We start from the raw sequence: 17902 nt of genomic DNA on the forward strand, positions 1-17902 counted from the left end.
ATATCTAAGACACATTTGCTTATTTCTTTGTTACAGAAGTGAGATTACAAAACAATTCCAGCATATTTCAAAAATAAACAATATATTTACCTGGGAAAACTTGAAATTCCCCATAAGGAACTGCCAATAATTGTAAAGAAGAGTCAAAATTCCAAAAACACTCTTGTCTGTCAATGCAGATAACCACTTCTTGTCCAGCAGTTGGTTACAGCGTACAACCGGAAGGGTGGGGGGGGGAATAAAATGCTCTCTTCTGATTGGCACAGAAGTTCACACACCTCTCTAACTGCCTTTCAGATATTAAAGAGGTAGGCAAATAAAATCTGTAGCAGCAATATGCAATTGCTCCATGCTTATATAGTGATAAAAACAAAAGTCACATTTATTTTCCTTTTAACACATGTAACCTGGAAGACTTTTTGGTCGAGAGCAAGGAGAGTTTGACATGATTCCACAGCACCTTGTTCCCTAGTCATACTGTAGCAACAGGTGGACCGGGTAAGGTTTTAGCTTCTGTGCACCTTCTAGAGATTTCAGTTCTATTAAAACTAAACACTCCAGTATCTCCGCATTTCTTCTTTTCATCCGCTCACATGCCACATTCATGGTGCCTGCAGTCAATAACAAATAACAGGAATAATGCAAGGTGTCACAATGACTAGACTAATGGGTAAACAGAACGCAGCTTTATTATTTAATGTCATTCACTCTATTCCCTGCAAAATGACTTGTGCCTTTATCTACAAAAAGTTACTCTGAAGAGGCTGATGGATTGATAATTTGCGTGCGTTTTAATCCAGTCACATATGAATATTTTATAGAGGTAAAGGAGGAAGGGAAACCTTTATACAAGTATAAAATGTGAAATAAATCTGCTTCACTAAGCTCAGCACCGAGTGTTCTGCATGACAAGGAGAAAAGCATAGCTGATAATTTAAAATGGAATGAAGTGCCTGTGCACAAAAAGCAGGGGAGCTTACTAAACTAAAGCCTAGATTCCTTAACTTACTGGGTGCACAGTGGAACCAATATAAATGGTCAATGTTACTGTTCAAATGATGACAATGCATTACATTTGTGGAACAGTGTGTATCAGACTTGTCTGATGTTTACACAGAAGAGAGAATATTTTTTGGAGGTGTGCCACTTCCTTGATATTTACATATAAATATATGTATGTACATAAATATCTCCACACAGGTTTGCATAGTGTACTTATTTTTATATTGTGTATTCTGTAATCAGTCTGTCACAGATGACTTGAAGCTGTTCGTCAATTGAAGAACTTTAAATATATGAGCATGCGTTGTAGCTATTTATAAAGTATTAATGAACAGAAGCTGGCAGGAATTATTGCTTAACTGGTGTTCTGATGCCAAGAACGAACTTAAAGCATTTCTCTATCTTGTGTTGTATATAAACAATGGATAAAGCTGGGCCAGGAACTAAATCCACAATTGTGTGGTACAAAATAAACCATGTACTTTTAATATGCGATTGTGTAGGTTTGTCGTAGTGGAGACTGTATTATTTCCTGTGCTCCAATTGCACAAGTTTGATGCATATACCGATGTAACATCCACAGGGTAAAGTAACACCAAAAAGGAAAGTGTTTTAAAGTAATTAGAATACAATGTAATGTTGCATTGCACTGGTACAACTGGTGTGTTTGCTGCAGAAACACTACTATAGTTAATATAAATAAGCTTCTGTTTAGACAGGGTGCAGCCATTTGAACGAGAGAAGTCTCAGGTTACACAGCAGATAGCCGATAAACTCTGTAGAATATAATGAAGTTTATCTGTTACCCGCTATTTAACCTGTGCCATTTAGCCCTACTTCAGTTAGTGCCATTGCTACACAGCAGTGTGTTTATAAACACACAATAATAGCGTTTCTGAAGCAAACAGACCAGTTGTACCAGTGCAGGGCAACAGCACATTATATTTTAATTACTTTATAACACTTTAATTTTTTGGTTTTACTGTCCCTTTAAAGGTAGTGTCCAGTGTTCCCATCAGTGGTGTAACTAGAAGTTACTGGGCCCCACAGCAAATTAATTTTTAAGCCCCCAACATATCCAGAAGTTGCCCTGTTTTACCAATATATGTTAAAATGGCTCTTTATTTAGGTCTTATGGGGCCCCCTATAACTCCTGGGCCCATTCCCAGTGTTAATATGGATCTTTGATCGGAAATCCTGTGCCACAACAAAAAAAGAAATGCACAAACCTGTATAAAAATATCTCCATTCATATATCAAGTTTATCGACAGACTTGAAATTTACTTCATTTAATTCTCTGGTTTAAAGATTCTGAAGACTTGGTTAAATCAGGGAAGTTACAGTGAGAGCTGATGATTGTGCAAATAGTGGTAGTGTTGGTGGCCTTTCCCTAGTATATACAATATATGATTTGTATCCGTACCCCTAAATGAGCACACATAACGTATGTTCCATTCTTACCTCCATGCCTTTCTCTAGGTCACACTCTTGCAAGTTTTGGAATGCGCTGGTAAAGACTTCAAGGGATCTAGCATGGAAAATCATTTCTACTGTCAGGAAGTCTGAGAAAATTTTCTGTAGATTTAAAACAGATACATAAGTGCATCAGTAATTAGCAACTAGAAATATTCACAGCTAATTGAAAAAGCAAGGAGACATGTATCTAAGGTCACATGGGTGATTTTCTTGCAGTTTGTCTGTTTTATTGGGTGCCTGTCAAGAATTCAGTGGGTAGCAACTTGTAATTTCTCACCGAGCACCAGGCAACTTCGGGTCTTAAAAATCTTGTTTTTTTAATACATTAATAATAGTTAATTATCCGCAGTACTGAAACAAAACCCCACACTTGACGCGTTTCGTGGCTTCACGCCACTTCCTCAGAAGCATAGGGAACAGCCCTGCTAACCACCCATAAATAGTGAGAAACTCCACCTATTAAAAACCTTTTACCCTTAGTGCTAATACATACAAGGCACTAATGCAAATAGAGAGACTGACATAGAAATAAAGCATTATGTGCAAAAAAAGCACTAAGCATCCACTAAGTGTGTGAAAATATATTGATAAATTGGGGGGGAAAGCTCATGCGGGTTAGTAGTTTTCAGGAAATAGTGAGAACTTTTCCGATATTGATAAACCCCCTAAGTGTTATATATATTTATTTGTTTATTAAGTAAAAAATGTATGCAGTGCTTTGCAAGGGTTGAACAGGGCTACAGTCATTATAAATTAGACATGGATAATATTTAAGAAGGATTAGGTGCCTGCCCCAAAGTGCTTACAATCTATTAGAAAGAGAGAACACTATGGGATGGGGATTGTCTAGTTGTAAAGGAAAATAGCAAAATGCTTCCTTTAGAAAATGATGCTTTAGGAGCTTAAGGAACAGAGATAGAATGGACGTTTTCCTGATCAAGCATTCCAGGGGCTATTAGAAAGAATGGTTTTATGTGTGACTCAGCTCTAACTGTATGGCCAATAGATTGTCCTAAGATGAGTGTAGGGGCGGGGAGGTTGTGTATGAGGAGATGAGGGCAGAGTGTAATAAAGCCAATCTGTTCAGCCATTGTATGAATGCTAAAGGTTTTATACTCAACTTACTGTTCATATACTAAAAGGCTAATGCTCTGTGTGTCATTTATGTGCTTATACAGAGGCAAAGAATACGTTCATACCAAGAGAATCAGCCCCTCAGCCCGGTTGCAGTCACACCCATCGGATTTCGGCACTAAAACACAAGTATGCATCTTGACCAAAATCTGCCACATTGCCTGCACCCGAGCCAACACAATGGTTCTTAGTGCAGGCCAGAAAGTCACTGATTCTTGTGGTAGGAGTGGATTCTCTGCCTGTGTATAAGAGCAAATTTCTGGCATTAGCCTGAGACAACTACAACCTCAAATCAGTTTTGGTGGTATGCATATAGAAAACAAGCTTTTTTGTCTAGTTATCTGCAGGGGTTGGTTGCATCCACTCTTTTTCTTTTTGTAATACATACAGTTTTATTTGTATTTTTAAACCCATTATCTGTAAAGAGAGATTGATTCTACCCACTGACCCATATGTAAACTGTAACAACAGTGTTTACTTAAAGCAAGATGTCTGCTTTGAGTTTGCTGTTGGACTTGTACAGACTTGGTGCTGTCACTAAATGCCAAACAAAAATCTTTTATTGCATCCAAATATGAATCACAAGCGAAGCAGAAGAAGAAGAAGAAAGCTATGTTTTACATAGAGTGAATGCATTTGCCCACTGGCTCCCAACTGATACTGGAAGCAGTAGTTCAGGTGGATGGCACAAGCAAAACCAGTGTAATATTTGTATGTAAGATATTATGTGAATGAGTACCTGTATGTCCTTGATCTTCTGCAGCTGGAAATTATCAATGACCTCCTCCAGCTGCTGAGTGGTACGTGCTGCATTAACTGAAGCTTTCTGAACATTGGATTTTGCTTGGAAAATTTGGGATGAAGCACATTTTTAAAAACATTTGAAACGTAACTTTCATTTTGGGTCTATTGAATGAGATTGAATGTGCACAACCTAGAAACTCCTCCCAGACCAGGCAGTAGCTCCACCATTTACTCAGTGCCTGTGTCAATAGGCACTCTGCGTTTGCTTCTAAAGAATCAGGTGCTTTAGGTGCTAAATTGTGCCTAAGTTGCTGTTTCCCATATGAATAAATTCATTTTATTTGACCCCACTACCAGTTAAAAAATGAAAGCATCTGATTGGATGTTATGGACAACTGCACTGGTGCAATTTCTCATCTATCATTACAAATGAGTGATGAGTTTATGTGAATTTATTTTACTGAATGCCATTGTAGGCCTTATTTACGGTGCCCCCACAAAAGTGTGATCATTATTTGCAGTGCACTTCTGCCTGGGGACTGACATCTTATATTGCCAGAGCATAGAAGGCTTAGAAACACATACAAGGGAATTGTGGAAGATGGGGTGGAAAGGGGGAGATAAGGAACAGATTAGATGACAGTGACAGTGAGGAGAGAATGAAAGGATGAGGAGGCACAGAGAGGCACAGCTGACAAATTCTGGTCACCCAAACATACTAATACACAGCAAAACAAATAAAAAGCTTCTCCCAAGTAGCTAACAATAGAGTGCTCAGTTTAAATAGTGTCTTCTGAAAATAAATCATTTAAAACTTGTGCTGATTCCAAAGTTTTCTCATTGTTAACAGGTCATGGAACCAATTTAGCTGGCACCTTATTCCACCTTATTCCATGGCAAGATGGATTAGAGTTCATTAAAATAAATGAGTGACACATTGGTCTGTCAATGAAGTCTGGTACAAGCTGCACAATTAGAAAGTGTTTGCTTTCTCTGAGGGATATTGGAACAAATATGCATTGCTGGTGAATCTATAAGATGTATGTGCTCAGCCATCTAAAGTTTATGCTCTCAACAGTCTCTGTTCCTTGATGGACTTTAGTTCTGTTTTCTGTTTCTAGTTACTGTTTTCTGCTATTGCAAACAGAGCTTACAGAATTATAAAGAAAAAAAAGTTAAACATCATAGATATCTAGCCTAGGTGTATATAGGCTACACACACATATATATATATATATATATATATATATATATATATATATATATATATATATATATATATATACAACCACAGCCCTAGCCTACAATTAAGAAGTGCTGATTTCCACATGAAGCGGGTTGCCAATACACGTGACCTTAGGACACACAGCTGTTTCTCTTGTGACATCTCCTGGACCTAATATTTTGGGGATTGAATTTATATTTCCCCAAATCTCAATATTTTTTAGGGCTAGCCGCTATAGCATCCTTCTCACTCTCCTAGACATATCAGACAGTAACCTGATTTCTATCACACAATTATAACTCCCAATTGTAGTTATTTTTGTGTAGCAGTTCCAAATTAAGAAAGGCAGGACTCACTTGAAAGGCAATGGTGTTTTAAGCAGAGGGGGCTTCAGAACATAACTGGCTGGCGTGGATCAGAGAATGGCCTAAATTATACAGAACCACAGAGCTAATTATTAGTTACAATAGACTGACTGGGAAACTTATTGTTCCATGTGTTGAATCACAATGATGGCCTGCCTGACTGATATTGGATTTGCCAGATACTACCTATAGGACAATTTTGAAAGTCACATTGGATGAAGATTGTATCAGGTCTTTGATGTTGTCTTCTCCTGATGGGACCCTGTTATAATCTAAGCATTAGCCTGGGGGACAAACATGTTACATTATATGAATAGTAGTTGCTTCACCCTTGCAACATGCTGGTTATATTATCTAGTTATACTTTCCTTTTGTTTTATATGTAATTAAAATACTTTAAGACATGTAGCCCTGTAGGATACTCATCGGCAGACTCACCTGAGACTGGAAAAGAGAGTTAAGGAATAACCAGAAAGCTTTCCCCTGCTTTATATCCCCTGAGACCTATAGCTGCATTGCTGTTAATGGTATAATTTACCCTAGAGTCTTCCTATTTAATTACTTCTAACTCATTCTAAACAGGTTTTAATGGCTACAGGAAACAGGCAGTCAAAATATGATATATATATATATATATATATATATATATATATATATATATATATATATATATATATATATATACAGATCAGTAAATATAAAGTGCATGGTTAACACTACAATGTACAAATATATACATATATATCACATAACAGCCTTCTCTAAAAAGCATATATTTCCTTTGTAGAAGATTTAAAAACAAACAAAAACATAATTCTATATGCAAGCTCTCTAGCCTAGAGTAGTTAAATTACCCTCTGTTAATAGTTTCAGTGGAAGACATTTAAATTAAGAAAGTGAATTAATGAAGGCACTACAACTAGGCCAATTAAAGAGCATGGATGAGAAACATCATTCTACTTTTTAAAGTCAATGTTACACTTGCTGGACAATGCTACATCTAATGAGGATGTTTCAAGTGTGCTGCCCAACAGTTTTCCAGATGTAGAGTAGATCTAAACTGATTTTCTAGACAGTGAGGCTTCAGAACATAATATATACATATAACATTAGCAACTGCACAAGGGCCTCCATCCCGTTTCAAAATACAGTATATGCACTGTTAATGCACTTACACATTTTAAAGGAGAATGAAGCCCCTCTGACAACCCAGGCCATAGCCACAAACCTCCCTCCCACCTCCTGCACAGCACTACCAGGGACTCTCACGCATTTGGGAAGCAGACTTTCAGCTTTTTTCTACTCCCATTAGCTATAAATTTGGTGTGGACAGGGTCAAACTTGACCACCAGGACACCTGGCCCTATTGGGCCCTTCCTGCAAACAGCTCTGCACTCTGCTACAAGGCATTCACTCTGGAACACACCACCATCATTCATTTTTAACTGCAAAGTAAGTAGCATCTTTGGTTGAAGGGGGAACAGAAGCAGCTAGTGCCAGTGGCTGGGTGGTGGTCCCTGGAGTCGGGTACCCGGTGGGGACCAAGTACACCAGTTCGACTCTGCGTATGGAACTTCCTTTGTGTAGCTTGTCTTTATCTCAGTTGTTCTGCTAACTTATCATATAAAAACAATGGTGCACAGCTTGGTAGCAAGCTGCTCCTCCATAGACTTTCATGGAAAATATCTGAACCTAACCAGTGGAATCAATTGTTTGAAATGCTGCCTGCTGTATGAGGTGGAGATCATGCAAAAAGCTCATTATATTGCTGTTTGCCAGTTCTCTAAAAGGGATCTGTACCCTGATAAACCATTAGACCTATTGCACATGTAACAATTCTCAAGAGTTTTACCTACTGCTGTCATCTCTGCAGAAAAACCCCAGTTTACGGAAGCTGATCAATATTCGGGAATGGATTTTACACATATCAGATTTATATTATATATATATATTTTTCAGTTGCTGTATGTTTTTCAGTTGCCAAGGAAGGTTGCATTTTATAATCTAAGTTAATTAACAAAATGTATCATTCTATATTTTCCTATTTTGATTTATGGCCAACACGGAGCAACACTATGCTACTATGTCTATAATCAGTGAGAAACATTGTGAGTGTAACTGTATTGCAGTATTTTACAATGACAAGGATACAATAATATGGCGGTCAGATGGGGCTCTGTGCCGTAATTTCTCCAGCTTCTCCAATTCCTTTATTTCTCTGTTCCTGACTGAGTTGAACTTTTTGATTTCTGCCTGATGGGAATATAGAAGAGAAAATAATTAATACATGTTACAAACCCCCATGACTGTCACACCTATATCAAGTTAATTAAGAACTATGGTTTGATGCTACAGGATGGTTTAGAAAATGCTTGACACATTTTACATATTACAGACCTGATCTTAAATCTCCTGCTGACAAAATATAAATAACATGGAATGTGGATTTTACATGTTGCTAGCCTAATATACAGCATATTGTGATGTGCAGGGGACACATTTCCAGAATACCTACTGCAAATGAGGCAGACACTCTACATACCCTTATGTCTTTTATTAAGGTTCCATATCATTTCATTGGATCTACCACTTTTGTTTCCAGCCTCTCCACCTAAAAGTTAAACATAAAGTCACTAAACATAAAAGTCTTTTAGCCAAACTAAATTATTATAAGGGTTTATGTCAGGACAAGATTAACAAGATTTTAAACAAATTATAATATTAATTGCATACCCTTAATATTGTTTTATTCAGGAAATAAATTTGGATTTGGGAAATTTGGGAAGCTGGAAGTTGTCCTTCCCACACAGACTGGACATCCCTGCTGCAGAACAAGAGCTGGCCATAACATTATAGGATCTGCGGTTGCCAAACAAGTGGATCTTTCACCCATATGCCAACCTAGACGTGGGAAATATCAAGCTAAACTGATCATTTAGCCTATGGGGCAACGATTGGATCATAATTGTTGTAATGCCGGTAGTCGGATCGAAGACCACATCAACGCAGAGATGCGGACCTTGATCCGGCAGGAAAAGCAAACTTGCCTAATCGATCTCATTGATTTGGTTGGTTTTCGGCCTGATGTGGGATGTCGGAGGGCCCCATACATGGGCAGATACAGGTCCCGACTGAGAATTAAAATAGGCCCTGGCATTTCAGGTACACAGAGGCCCAATCAGCCCACACAGAGGCCCAATCAGCCCACACAGAAGCCCAATCAGCCCACACCAGCCCACTAAATACTGACTTTCTATGGCACCTTATAGCAGCCCCTCTGGCATTTGCCAGAACCCACAGATTGCCAGTCCGGGCCTGGGCAGATAAGCTGCCAAATTGGTCTGAAGGGCCATACAGGGCTCATTCTCGGCCTGCATATAAATGTAAGCAAAGAATCAGCCAATTAGCAGGCCTTTGTTCATTTGTATGTCTGCACTCTCAGGCATAGGTGTCGATTTCAGAACAGAAATGCGTGAGTTCACTCCGTTTGTTGGGACCCACAGTGCCTATGAGTGCAGACACACAAGCGGAGGCCTGCAGATTCTTGGTGTCAGTTTATACAGAGGCTGAGAATCAGCCCTGTATAGCACTAACATAAAATAGATTGAAGGTTAAAATTGCTGAGTGCATCCACAGTGAGTAAAATCACTTTCTCCTATAGCACCAGGTGTCTCTTGTACCAACTGAAGCTTGGCTCATGCATAGTACAGTTATCGCTCTAGAATTACTATACTGCACATAAACCTGCTCAGGGTGGTACAAGAGAGAACTCAAAAGATTGGTGTTTGATGGTTAAAATGGTTAAAGAAAAAGGAGTGTTGGCCTTGGGTAAAAGGAAGTGGCAAACATCACCCCCTAGCGATATTAAAATTTGTTCTACTTTAAAAGAGTAAAGCATGCGCTATCCCTGAATAATATTTGTCTTGTGTGAAGCATGCACATAGAGTCTCTATATCTACTACTTGCTTGAAATGGCAAGATAGGTCTAAATGAAGCCTATGAGTGATATGAAACGCGTAAGGCTGTATCCAGGTGTACTGAAACAAACTACTGAATGAGCCTAGAAGACTGGTCTCTGCTAGTGCCTGCCTTTTTCTGTATACAGTGGTTCGCTCCCCAAGCTGAGGGTTCAGGGCGGTGCACCTGGACCATCCTTCACAACTGGTGAGTTCTACTAAGAAACCCAAGATTTTTCTACTTTTCTACTGACTACTATCAACACAAGTAGGTCTAAATGAAGGTTTCCAAACTGAAAAGAAGGCTGCCATATGAGGGTCCCTGGTAGATGATGAGAGGCACCAATCAGAAGTTCATCTGGGGTAATATTAAGGGGAACATTTACTGTATTTGTTGCTACTGATACCCGTGGAACTACAACAGGATAATATTTTTCCCTACACTTCTAAACTTCTTATGAGATATGAGGGACATGGACAGTTGTTGACCTCAGTTAAGAGCTTGAACCTTAAAAGTTTAAAAATTATTTGCCAGAAGTTAGCAAACCAGTGCACTATAGTGAAAAGAACTATGAAATTGCCAATCCATATACACTCTTGCAAAATTGCAGTAAACTCTTTTTCTGTGTGCACAATACAGTTTTCAAAGCAACCTTCAAGATCACTTTGGGCTTGCATAGTCTTGCAGTACATTGCAGTAAAAAACTACCATACCAATGTATGTGATTAGTACAGTTCTGTAGTGTTTTCATTGATATAGTTTACATTTTTAAAAATACTGGGATTCATCAGGACTGGAACTAAAGGGAGGCAGAATACACACTTAGTTCCCAGATGCTGTGGGGGCTTGCATAGGCATTCCTCTCCCACACTTGATTTTTTTTTTACATGATCTGGAAACTGTAACCCTAAGCAGATGAACTAAAGGTGGCCATACACGGGCCGATAAAAGCTGCCGACAGACCGTGTCGGCAGCTTATTGGCCCGTGTATGGGGCCCCCCGACGGGAAAGTCGGCCAGATCTCGATCGGATGGGACAGAAAATCCCGTCGGATCGCGGCCGCATCTATTCGTTGATGCGTTCCCACGATCCGACCGTTCGTTAAGGCATCGTTAGGATCCGATCGTTGGGCCCTAGGGCCCACGATCGGATCAGCCCGATATTGCCCACCTGAAGGAGGGAGATCCGCTCGTTTGGCGACATTGCCAAACGAGCGGATCTGTCAGTGTATGGGCACCTTTACATGTATATAGCACCTATCTTTAGTTGGAACAGTATTATTGATCATATGGTTTAGGAAAGCCAATAGGTTTTATACCCATATGGAAGATGAGAGGATATATTTGAGCACTGCACATTACATTCCCTAGATCTGACAGTAGCTTCAGTGGTTATTTGAATGCTGCAGTAGCGAAGATTTAAATGCGGGTGACAAAGCTCGCCCTGCCACTTCAGTTGATGTCAAGAAAACAGGGTGAAACAAATGTACATGTTCTGAGTTAAAAACTATGCAACACATTATGGGTACTCATCACTGACACATACAATCTTCTTTTGACTAGATTCTTAGCTGATATATTTTGCTGGCCTGTCTCAGCCAAGACATACCTGTGCATGCCGATAGTCTTGTATTTTTGCCAACTCTTCCGCCATGTTTTTAAGGGCAGTCCTTAACTCTGGGTTTTCAGTGTTAGCGAAGTCTATAAGGTTCTTAACAAGCTCATCAGACTTATCCCTTAGTTTTGCTGTTTTACGTGTGTAGGATGCTAGCACAGAGCAGAACTGCCCAAAGTACTTTTCTGCATTGGCCACAGTGGTCTCCATAATTTTGACCTGAGCATCCCTAAAATGAGAAAAGTTAACAATGCATTATATTGAATGCTAGTACTGTATATCTAAGCCAAGCTAAACTGTTGCTGCAAAATACTTTAAAAAGGACATAAACCATCTCAAAATGTCTTGCTCCACCAAAAGCTTGCTGGATCAATACTCCAGGGACAGGGATGGGTCCTTCAAATAATACTGACAAGTTCCTTAAAGGAACAGTAACACCAAAAAATTAAAGTGTTTTAAAGTAATGAGAATATAATGTAGTGTTGCCCTGCACTGGTAGCTGCTGAGTAGCAATGGCGGACAGATAACATTATGTTTTTGATGTTACTGGTCCTTTAAATTGATAGAAACTTGTCAGTATCACTAGTAATGCAGGACTGCAGTATTTTTCTTTCCCCAGACATATGGTTTACCATTGATAGATGAACTGTTTGTTAAAAAGATGATTAGTTAGCCAATAAGATCCTTCTGACTAAATCTGCCCATGTATGGCCAGCTTTAAAGAAATGCTGGGATAGTTCCAGAAAAATCAGTAAACAACTTCAAGTTTTACTCCAGTTGACCATTAAGATGGACCCCCCACCCCTTTCAGGTCCAGTAGGCCACTACCACCTCTCCACTTAGGGTCAGGGCACACAGGCAGATTCAGGGAGATTAGTTACCCGGCGACAATCTTCTGTTCTTTTTCCGAAGTCTTCGTTTCCTCGTGAGGCAATTTCGGGCGACTTCGGAAAACGAATCACACTGGGTGCCATCCCGTCGGCAATTTACATTCGGTTCGGGGAGATTAGTGACCCCAAAGAAGAGGAGATTTGTCGCCGGGCGACTAATCTCGCTGAATCTGCCTGTGTGCCCTGACCCTTAGGGATCCATTATTCTTAACTATTTATTGTTAGTATTTTATTGTTAAACGTTAGCATTTTCTTAAAATCATAGAAGGTTTATTGATAAGATTAGGCAATGGCATATACAGCCTTACACTTGGAGACATCCTGTGAGGCTACTCTCTGTTCTGAATTAACACAAATGAATAGGGTGATTCACACCTCTTGCATTTGTTTGCCATATACCAATTTTGCAGTCAATATAAATGAATTGAAATCTTTTGGAATGCTTTGTTCAACTGGTCAAACAGAAACTGGGTTATCAAAGAAAAAAAAAACAGATTTTTTTAAAGTACACATCCAAGTTTCCTCCCTCAATTCACATACAGGCATGCAGGCAATGCGATTGGTTCCTGATACAAGTAATGCTAGTAGGTGCGTAAATGTGATAAGGACTTAGACTGTAAGCTTCACTGGTGCAGGCACTGATGTGAATGATATAGCTGTAAAACACTGGTGAATAGCTTGGTGCTATATAAAGAATAATAATATTTATTCAAAATAATAATCATAAAGGAAAATACATATCAGTTTCAGTATATCTCATGCCCTGACCACTTGTTGACATTTTATAACAAGGGAATCAAACCCCAAAAGAGCTGGCAAATAGTAAATACATGTTCAGTACTCTCATCTAAAGCTTGACCAGCAAAGGATGTTCATAATTTACATGGTGTTGGGACTCTAATTGAAACCAACTACATAAATCCTCTATTTATCTCTAAATCACCTCTAAAGGGCGAAAATTCGCCAGGGAAGGCTCTGCCACACTTGCCAGTTGTAAATTCGTTACCACTACACTAATTCACTGAAATGCTAAATTGCGTCACAGTAGCCATACGCTGGTGAAATTTCGCTAGTATTAATTCGTCAGCGCGACCATTTTATATCGATCTTTCACTCGCGTTCATTTCTACCTCGCAAAACTTCATTATTACTTTTGCGCTTAGGTCAATTTGAATAGGGCGGGTACATATAGGTTCGCCCTTTTGTAAATCTGCCCCATGTATCAAGCGCCGTTTCTGAGGCGGCTCCTGCAATGCCGCCCCCCCTCGCCGGCTTACCTGTCGGGAGGGGAGGCTCATTGGCGGAGCGCCCCTGTATGTATCAACCACTGAAATACTCTGAGGTAAAATCCCAGTTTTCGATGCACCTTTTCCACCTGCAGCTTCTTCTCGTTCATGTGAATGGGAAAGTCACTGCTTATGGCAGATCGAGAGGGATATATCACATTTGAATGAAAAAGCACACTTCAGTGGTCACAACTCACAAGCCAAGCCTGACAACATCTATCCCTGGGAAAAGGCCCTTTCTCCATTGCATTTTTCCTAGCATAACTGCTTTCCAGTCCATTACTAGATAATGGAGAAGCAACCAGTGAATAAAGTGCTGGACTCTGTGTAGCATAGTGCATAAGAGGGCTTGTTTTTACTGCAGCTTGCCTGTGCAACAATGGCATTGTCACTTGAGTTTACTGTATGTATTTATATGGCACTACTGTATATGGAGTGGTGCTGTACATTTTTACAATCTATTAATAGCCCAAGTGGGGGATTTGCAATAAATATATACAATTATGCACAGTAAGTAAGATTCAGTGGCACAAGTTGAGAGCTATATGGTGAAGCCCTATGGCAGCTCCCTGCGCTATTAACCCTTTGCCCTCCCCAGCGCCCCTGGTTTCTGATCGTAGCTGTCTTACCGGGAGAGGACAATATTCATGCCTTCAGATGAAGTGGTTAGCAGATATTGAAGAGAAAGTGCTAGATACAAACACAGCTAGAGCTTAGTGGAAGTCCCAAGTAGCAGCCTTTCTTTGCCAGCTTCAGGCTTCTCTCCAGTGGTTGCTAGGCTGGTCTCCAGGCAGTCACTGTGGGAGTCGCAGATGCCTTTCCTGCTCCCAAGTTTACCTCCAGCCTCGCCTTTATTTTGACAGCACGGGATTAGTTCTTATTAAAGGGTAAAGGCACGTTATGACCCCAACTGACCTGCCAAATAACCAGTGTATTGCACACTAACTTACAACATTCAAACACAAATTCTGCTTTAGACAGACTAGACAGATTAATGGAATCAAATTCCATTCTCCTTACTACTGCTATCGTGGGTTTCTCGATATATAGTGAATAAAGTACCCCCTCTTATAAAATATAAGGATATTAGAAACTTCTAATATCCTCATATTTTGCAACACGGGGTACTTTATTCATTATAATACACAAGTTTTAGGAAGTCATGTGACAGAAATGACATCAGAACTCACCGTTTATAACTGATGACATTAGAACTCACCGTCTATAACTGATGACATCAGAACTCACCGTTTATAAGGAAATCATTTACAAGATATTCATGGCTTTTGTGTATTATAAAGATATAAAGCAGATGTATTGCCATTATGATTGTATCATTTATTAAGTAGATGTGGGCTGACTGGTACTTCTGACTTTTTTTCATCCAGTGCTCTCTCAGTGCTGTGCTTGGGACTCATCCAAAAGAGTTTCTTCTGCCAGAGTGGATGTTTATTGTGTAATTTTTCCACTGTGTCCTGGACTAAAGAGCACTGCCAGGGTCCCCTGGTTTGTATAGGTCTGTTCCAGGATTCTCTCCCACCTCTCATCTTGGACAGAATAGAATACTAATGGAATCCAACACAGGAACTGTATACTAATGTTCTTCCAGCTAAACACAGTTGTAGTGATAAGGTGATAGGCAAACTAAAGCAGCAGCACAAGCAGTGATCAGTGTCTCACCATTTGACCAATAGAAACAAACCTCTGAAGGTGGAGTGACAGCCAAACCAGCAAATCAGGCAGAAGGAAGGCGGCCATTACTGCAGCAAAGGAGGAAATCGTCAATAAACAGCGTTACTATCTGACTTGCACTGTAGGGGCATATGGAGGTGGGGTCAGGCAGGAGGAATTCTTCCCAAACTTGACAACACACAGCAACGGGGAAGCAGGCAGTGCACAGTTGTCTGTGACGTACAGAAGGAACTACATCTCCCAGAATGCATCGCTCTCACAGGAACAAGTTGAGGGAGGGGGAGTGACGCAAAGAGCCTGGAAGAGGGGAGAGCAGTGAAATGGTCTAACACACTAACATTGACTCAAGCACATAACATTTTACAGTGTGCCAATGGTCTGCAAAATGAATAGTAGGGCACAAATCATAGTAAGTATAGTAAATAGCCTCAGTGGCGTAACTAGCATTCACCTCCCCCCAAACAAATGTTAGAAGGGGCGTGGCGAGCACAGCACTTCTGTGGTATCCCCACCAACCCCCTCACCCCTCTTTATGTGCAGCAGACCCCACAGTCCTGGTCCCCTTGCATCTGTGTGGGTCTGTTTCTATAGTTACGCCACTGCTTAGCCTCTTTATCTGCTGTTTTCTGATATATGTATAGGTGTGGTCACTGAGCTAGCATCCAGACATTATTTAATCAGCAGGGTATAAAGAAATCATGTAGATGGGCAATTAAGGGAGAGAGACACTTCGCCCCAATTCGCCAGGCGAATTTTCGCCAACGCTCCGCAAATTCACTAAAATCCGAAGTTACGCACAGGGGTAGCGTAAGTTTGCGAAGTTGCGCTAGCGTTGATTCGCTATGTAAAGCGAAGTTACGCTAGCGAAGGCTAATTTGCATACGGCGCGAAATTCAAATTTCAATGGAGGAATACGTATCACCACTACAAATGCCTAGAAAACCTTCAATTCAGCAAATAAAAATTTTATTTTGCCCTACACATGTGCCCACTGTCTAGGTAAGTTGCCATGAGTCAGGAAATGTAGGGGGGAAGGAGGGGAGCCCCAAAAATTTTTTCGATCTTTTTCAGCCTATCACCCATCATGTAGAAAACACGCCAGCGTTTTTTGGGACTTAGAAAATTTTTTGACTTTTTTTGAAGCAATCCCTATCTACTCTATTGCGCTTCGCCAGGTCTGAGGTGGTGAAGGAAGTCTAGCGTAAAAGGTAGCGTTCACTACACTGCGCGCGTTAGTGAATTTGCGTAGTTACTTCGCTAGCGAAAATTCGCCAGGCGTAAGGGTGCGAAGTAACACTAGCGAAACTACGCCAGCGTTCGTTAGTGAATTTGCGCAGTAACGAAAATGCCAAACGCTAGCGAACTAACGCTAGCATTCGGCGCTTCGCGTCTTACTGAATTTGCCCCTTAAAGGAAAACTATACCCCCCAAACAATGTAGGTCTCTATTAAAAGATACTGAGTAAAACAGCTCATGTGTAAAACCCTGCTTCATGTAAATGAACCATTATCATAATAATATACTTTTTTAGTAGTATGTGCCATTGGGTAATCATAAATAGAAAATTGCCATTTTAAAAAATAAGGGCCGCCCCCTGAGATCGTACGATTCACTGTGCACACATACACACCACATGTAAGGTCACATGAGCCAATTAACAGACAGAGTTGTGTCTTTTGCTTCCTCACTTCTTCCTGTTACAGTTAGTGTTGTAGTATTTCTGGTCAGGTGATCTCTGAGGCAGCACAGATAGAGTCACGAAATGGTGGTTCAAGGCAAGAGATGTAAAAGGGCAATATTTATGTAAATATATATTCCAGTTTGGTAAGATTCTTTAATATGTCATTCAATTTGATATAAACTATCTGTTGCTTAAGTATTCATTTTGGGGGTATAGTTTTCCTTTAATGTTTAACCTCCCTTCTATTGGTCACCCTTCTCCCCAACCATAGCAAAAAAACCTGCTGTTTTTTTAGGGGAAGGAAATTTAAAATCACCAGGGGTGTCAAATGTTAACATAAGGTCCCCATTGATGCAAAGATTTCTCTTGCCAAATGACCGATTTTAGCGAAGTCCGACCAATCCTTCGAAATTATCATGAAGTTAGTAGGATTCAAACGATCGCCTCTTCTTCAGGCAACAAATCTCCACTTCCCGCCAGCTAGAATCTAAATCGCCGTTCGCCTGAAGTTGCCTCACGAGGAAACTTTGGGCGACTTCGTAAAATGAAGCGCTCCGAGTGCCATCCCGCATTACACAACTGAACAAAAGACCTACTGCAGGCTTTTTTTTTTTGCACTTTGTAGGCTGCGTACGGAAATAAGGCGTATATTTTTCTTTGCTGCGGTTGGGCTGAGGGGTGGGGGGGGACTGGTAGAGCGTTCCCCTTGTTAAACTCTTGATTTATTTCTCAAGTTAAAATTAAATGTAAAGAGCAGCAAGGTTCTGGGCACATTCAGAGGCAGCTTCAAGCTGTTGTGATTACAAAGGAGGGAAAGTGGGAAAAGGTTATAACA

The 17902-nt window shown here is 40.2% G+C and overlaps 1 pseudogene; it reads right to left on the bottom strand.

Moving 5' to 3' along the window:
* Nucleotides 1–2127: 2127 nt before the first annotated feature.
* On the bottom strand, nucleotides 2128–14781 carry LOC121403678 (annotated as a pseudogene).
* Between the last annotated feature and the right edge of the window lie 3121 nt (nucleotides 14782–17902).

Source organism: Xenopus laevis, chromosome 4S (genome assembly GCF_017654675.1).
Source record: "Xenopus laevis strain J_2021 chromosome 4S, Xenopus_laevis_v10.1, whole genome shotgun sequence".
NCBI classification, from domain to species: Eukaryota; Metazoa; Chordata; class Amphibia; order Anura; family Pipidae; genus Xenopus; species Xenopus laevis.